We start from the raw sequence: 6,820 nt of genomic DNA on the forward strand, positions 1-6,820 counted from the left end.
AGAGAAAGAGAGAGAGTGTGTGTGTGTGTGTGTGGGTGTTAGTGTGCGTGTGACCGTGTGACCGTCTTAGCTGTATAATCAGTCATCAAGGCGCCAAATCATAATCAGTCTGTATAATTCTTACTGGTATCATTGATCCGAAAATCAGACATTTCATTATGAACACGTACCAACATGTTACTTCCAGTGCTATGCTGAGTTTAATAATTTTGAAAGACCGGACTTTTCACCTGTGTCGAATTAGGCCGACTCGATGATAATTATTTTTCACCACTTGATTTTTACAAAATTTGACCTTATTCTTAACGTCGTTTCACTTCTCTCTTTTATCATACAGTATCATCTTTACTTTTATGAGAAAATGCAGCAGTTGAATAAAACTTGAGTTGTCTAGCTAATGCATATAAATCTTGCATATAGGCACATATTATGTGTGTGTGTGTGTGTGTGTGTTTGTATTCATATACTATTATACATGTGTATGTGTCATATCTCGTTACTTTCCTTTGACAGCAATCTAAAAAGTGTCTCATGATTTAATAGACAAAAACGTTACTGTATACACGTATCACAAGTTGAAAATGAGGAATATGATTTGCGTTGATGAAATAGGAACCAGTAAGAGAATATTATCCATAACAATTAGAAAATCTGCTTTTTACTTCAATTATTTTATGTCATTTTTAGGTATATCTGTACGTCTACTTGTTTCCTTTCAAGTCTTGTTAAGTTTTTGTTCTTGTGGTTGCTATCGTTGCTCATGCCATTGTCAGGGACCATCTGTGCTGGCAATGCCTGACCGGAAACTGCTGTTAACGACAGAAAATCGAGAAAATGCAGCAGTTGAATAAAACTTGAGTTGTCTAGCTAATGCATATAAATCTTTTGTATCAAAATCGAGACGACATACTATTTTGTATCAATACTTCCTCAACCCGGAATCGTTGTTATCTCAGTGTATAATGGCCGATGGTGGGAGCAAGGGAAAAAAGCCGAGTATGATTACAAGCAGCATTTTTTTTTTTTTTGTGAAGCCTGTACTAGATACAAATAACAATCAACCACTATACAACTTGGCTCTTGAACTTTGACACCTTGACCTTGTAATCGCGATAGCTCCAGATCGTAGTCGTTAAAACGAGGCCATTGTCACAACAATCCTATTATCTTTCATGCTGTTTAACTTTCCTTTCAAACGTGAAAGAAATTAAATATGATACCTTTAATACTAACAACTTTTGATTAGGTGTGAGTTTCTTCAGTTTGTCTCCCTCTACAAATTAAATTTGTTAAGATCGCAACTGCTGATCTGAATTAACAAACATGTCGGAAAAAAGGGAACCAGTGGGACTCGAACCTGTCATCTACTGCTTTCCGGGCAGCGACACTACCACCAGGCTGTCTTTCATTTATCAACTTTTGATTAAATCGTTACTATTGACACTGAAAGTGAAGGCCTACTTATTCTTCTTTTGGACTTGAAGAGTGCCTTGATATTTTTTTTTTGTAACAATTTCCCATAGCTGTGATTCCAGAGGACAAGGAAGTATGAAAGTGATACGAACAACAGCATAAGAGTATAGATCCGTTGCTGGTTGATGCATATTGTTTGTCCCATCACACTGTCCAATGTCGATTTTGGCTAGGTGCTAATTAAGCAATTTACTAGAAACTGATTGTCGTAGTTTGGTGCAGTATCGTTCAATTGATTATATGTACACATAAAATATTAATTGCCAGTTTTCAAAAGGTCATGTAGAGGATAATAAGCTAGCTGACACAATACCACTATTGTAACACTTTGCCCCTGGTTCCTTCAATTTTTTCTTCGAAATAAAGACTCTTTGAATTTAATGCATACGTCGTAAGGACCGCAGGCAAACTTTATGCTTAACCAGGTTGTAGCCATCCTTGAAGGTTAAAAAAAAATGGCATGAATAAATCATGATTTCTGCTTGTTTAATATTGTGATACACACAACAGTAAATGAAAACATAAATCAAATTGAAAGGAACCCCTGGTTCCATCCATTATTTTTCTTTGAAATAAAGGCACTTTAAATGTGTGAATTTAATGCATACGTCGTATGGATCGCAGGCAAACTATAGCCCTTTTTACACTTATGTTTCTTAACCCCGGACATTCTCTGACCCAGGACTATCGTTAGTCCCGTACCAATTTTTTCAGCTTTTTACACTCGCCAATTAGTCCCGTACTATCTCTTGTCCGGGGCTAAGGAGAAAACTGACCTTTTTACACTCGTATTTCTGTTTAGCCCCGGACTTTCCAAACCACATGAATATTCATGATTATGCTGTGCACTGTACACGTACACGCACGCACCGGCAGCACTTGATTACCTCGTTTCTGATTGGTCAGTGGGGGTCGGACTTCGTTTCCGCCGCTTAGCCCCGGATTATTTTTTTTTCGTTCTGTTTACACTCACTTGCTTGGCACCGCAATTGCGGTGCTAACACTGCTATTTTGCAGGGCCAGATAGTACCGGACTATCGGTGGGGCTAGCCCACTTTGGCAAAAACGAGTGTAGAGAGAAAGTGGGCTAAGGATAGTCCCGTACCAACGGTGGGGCTAAGGCCCCCCTTAGCCCCACCATTGGTACGGGACTAAGCAAAAATTTACAAGTGTAAAAAGCCCTAAAGACTAACCAGGATGTAGCCATCCTCGAAGGTGAAAAAAAAATCCTGCAATGCCATGGTTAAATCATGATTGCTGTTTGTTTAATATTGTGATACAAACTCCAGTAGATAGAAACATTCAAATCGAAATAAGTAATTGTTTTCTTCTATTTTTGGATGTGGGATAGACAGTAAGGTATATAAAATGACAAGACAATGTACAAACAAACAATCTAAATATTAAAGTAAATGAGTTTTATATGTGCATACATAGATTGATAAATAAATAATAAATACATGCATTTGACAAAGGGAAAGACAAACAGGCGGTCGTACGGAAAGACAGAGAGGAAGAGAGAGAGAGAGAGAGAGAGAGTTAGAGACAAAAATTTGCAGCAAAAGTTTCCTGTTACAATTTCCTAAGTTTGATCCGTCAGTGGTTTGTTAAGCGTTACTATTCTGCGCAGTGCATCGATCTCATAAAGGATTGCGGAATCCATTTCCCATAACCACACCTACGTTTTCCTGTTGGTGATAAAGGGACCTCCGCGTGATCGAGGTAGTTGCCTGCTTTTATTATTTTGCTTTGTCTGTAAGCCTGCATCGTGGGATCGGATTTTCATAAAGGCAATGCAATCAATGGCCATGTGGTGGCAAGACAAATATAAGTGTTGGCAGATTTTTTTTTCCTGCGGGTTTGATAGATAACGATGTCTAGTCAGAGAATTGACGAGTACTGCTGCAAGGGGGTTGCAAAAAGACCTCTGTTCTAGCCGAGCTCCACATCGGTCCATCTCTAAGGTATGCTGCATTCCATTTCACATTACTGCAGTTGCTTCCTTGCCGATCCCTAGCTAATAGCCCCTACTAAGGAATGATTATAGTAATATGTGCTAACGAGAAGACGAGATGATCCCGCGACCTCTCCATGTTTGGCAATTGGAGATGACTAAACGGACAGATGTGAGATCTCCTTCTCTTTTGTCCGAAAGGATATATGGCGAGATGCGAGGTCTTTTTTCCCCCGAATTTCGGGGACCAATAGTATGTGGAATCTTCTTGGTAGCACTCCAGAACGTAAAAGGTACCTTTCTCTAGTTAATGTTGGGGGAGGAATGGGAAAAGAGAGTTGCCTTCGCATTACCTGGTAAAAGCTGGCATTCTTGCTTTACCTCGGCGATAGTGAGTAAAAAATGCATTCACGGTAAAGGCATGCATTGAGTTGCAACCCATCGAGTGCATGGAGTTGTAAACCATGGAAATAAGATATTATAATTATGGTTGAAGCATTCAACAGCTATATCCAATATCATAGTTCGCATCAAAAACAAATGTAAGAGGTTTGAAACGGAAATGTTACATTCATCATTTCACTTTTTGCTTTTCATTAACACAAACTTATTCGCAATGTTTCGAAACTTTCTTCTAACATCAAATTGAAAAGAGAGTTTAAAGCAAATTAAAATGATAAAAAAATGTCAGTGCTGTTCATATTGATTCATAAATCATTTTACTTCTTCTTTTTTTTTACACAACGTAAAGCGACGACAGCAGTAGACATGGATCGTATGGACAGCGCCCCCCTCGTCCTCTTCATTCTCATACACGGTCTCATCTCCCTTTCTGCAATGGAGACGGTTTCTGCAGCAGCTCCACCCTGTCTCATCGACCGGGCCAGTCGCGGCGCGTACTGCTACGGGATGGGATTGTCTTCGGTGCCTGGACATCTACCCGGCAACACTGAGATTCTCGATTTGAGCTTCAACAAGATCGCCGCCTTGTACAACACGTCATGCTTCGCCTACAAGCAACTAAAAGATCTGGTCATTGAATCAAACGACATTTCGTTCATAGACAGCGGCACATTCTTGGGTCTATCATTTCTTCAGAGTCTGGATCTATCCAACAACAAACGCCTCCCGGCACTACGTGGGGACATGTTTGCAAGCACTGCTCTTACAAATATTCAGTTAAATGGGAGTAACCTTGCACACGTCTCAGATGATATCTTCAGAGCAATGACAACAACATCTACATTGGGTTTACGTAATAATATTTTGCAGAACGTTAGCTGGACGGCCTGCCACGTGGCATTTCTCTCCATGTCGCTTACACAAAACAAGTTTACGGAGCTTTCGGAAAAGTCTTTTGCGATGGACTGCAACGTTGATTCTCTCGATCTGTCCTACAACCCAATACAACTCATCAGTCCAGCCACCAACCATATCGTCCCTAAAAGTCCGAGGCCTCGACATGAGCGGAATACTGCTACCAGAGAAAGAACTTCATCACCTCTTCGAGGATGTAAGGTTATCGACAACAATAACAACTCTATATATCAGAAATATAGATCTCACTTCCTTGCGACCTGGTTTATTCAGGGCATTACAGGGAAAACATCTTCGTCTGCTAGACCTTGGCATAAACAGACTTCGAGAGCTCATCCCGAGAGGTTTCGAAAATTTGACCGACGTCTCTGAGTTGACCCTTGACGGCAACGAATTGGAAGCGATTGAACCTATCCACTTTTCGGGTATGTCTTCGCTGCGAGTGTTGTCTTTAGTAGGCAACAACATTTCAGTCATAAATTGGGACAATCAAGAGTGGGACGCGAATCTCACCACACTTTTCCTCGGGGGAAATGAATTCGCTCGTATAGGGACTCATGCATTAAACGGTCTGAACAAATTAGCGATTTTAGATTTATCTTATAACAATTTGAACCCCTTAACGCACGTCTCACTCTCAGAATTAGAATCGTTGAATACTCTGAGTTTTGCAGACTGCTTGATCTCAGGTGTACTTCACCTGAAGGTGCATTCGCTGAAAATCCTAGACTTTCGGGGTACAGAGGGAATTCCACCAGATATGGTTTCCCCGGGAATACTGCAAAGAAACACCCCTCTTCTACAGACAGTAAGTTTTCAGGGGACTAAGATAGATGTTCGCGACCTTTGGAATTTTAACAAAGGTATTTCCTGCTTTGGAGGGTTACTTGATTTAAATGTATTAGACCTTGCCGGTACGCACATGTTCCTTGTCCCCAATGGGTTTTTTTCAAAACCTGACCAGTTTGCGAGAGTTGTACCTAGATGAAAGCAGGGTATTTTTATGGCCTTTGCTGCTTGAAGGGCTTTTCAGTCTACAAATTCTCAGTCTAGCAAATAATGACATAGGTCACATTCCCAATTTTTTTCTAAATGATACAATCCAACTGAGAGATCTATCATTAGCTGACAATAATCTAAATTTCTTGCACAGTGATCTGTTTCGAAACGTTGTGAACCTAACCCGATTAGATCTTTCATCCAATAGGCTGGTCTCGCTACAATTCACAACATTCGAGCCTATATTACAAACTCTCTCAGTACTTGGTTTGGGACAAAACAAGTGGGTTTGCAACTGTTCTCTTGAATGGTTACCTAAGTGGGTCGCTAAGAGGTCTATCAAACTTGAATATAGTTTTGGAACCAAATGTTCTCAGGCCGGCTCATTCAAATCAGCTGCAGGAATGCTTTTGAGTGATTTTAAACCAGTTAGAGAGTGTGGTCCACAGTATGTACTCTACCTTTCAGTGGTTGCGAGTGCTTTATGTACTACACTCGCTCTGATCATGATCTATTACAATCGCTGGAAACTAAGGTATGGACTCTTTTTGTTGAAGATCCACTTCATTGGTTACCGGGAAATCGTCCCCCAACAACAGAGGGAAGATTTCCAGTATGACATGTACGTTGTTAACCACGATGAGGACGAGGTTTGGACGGAGGAGATCTTCCGACGTGGTCTAGAAGAGAATCTGCCTGAATATGGCCGACTTGCCGTTGGAGATGAGGCCCTAAGGCTTGGGATGTACTACCTGGATTCTGTCAGCCTACTTGTAGAAAATAGCTTCAAGGTGGTCTTTCTCATCAGCGCAGATGCTCTCAAGAACCACATGTTCCTACTCAAATTTCGACTCGCACTGGATCACGTTTAATGAGGTACAGATAGAAAATATCGTGCTTGTGTTTCTAGAAGAAATACCGGACGCCGACCTGCCATTTCTGATCCGTCTTTTCCTCAGTGATAACCGAGTGTATCTCATGTGGCCTCGAGACCCTGGAGGGCAGCCCTACTTTTGGGAGAAGCTAGGAAAATACATGACAGTTAACAGATACTGTAACCCACTTGTTCCTCCGTAG

At 40.8% G+C, this 6,820-nt stretch overlaps 1 pseudogene; it reads left to right on the forward strand.

Annotated features, from left to right (window-relative positions):
- Positions 1-4,195: 4,195 nt before the first annotated feature.
- On the forward strand, positions 4,196-6,820 carry LOC139733807 (uncharacterized; annotated as a pseudogene).

Source organism: Diadema antillarum, unplaced genomic scaffold (genome assembly GCF_040938485.1).
Source record: "Diadema antillarum isolate AM-2024a unplaced genomic scaffold, OU_Dant_1.0 seq00000492_RagTag, whole genome shotgun sequence".
NCBI classification, from domain to species: Eukaryota; Metazoa; Echinodermata; class Echinoidea; order Diadematoida; family Diadematidae; genus Diadema; species Diadema antillarum.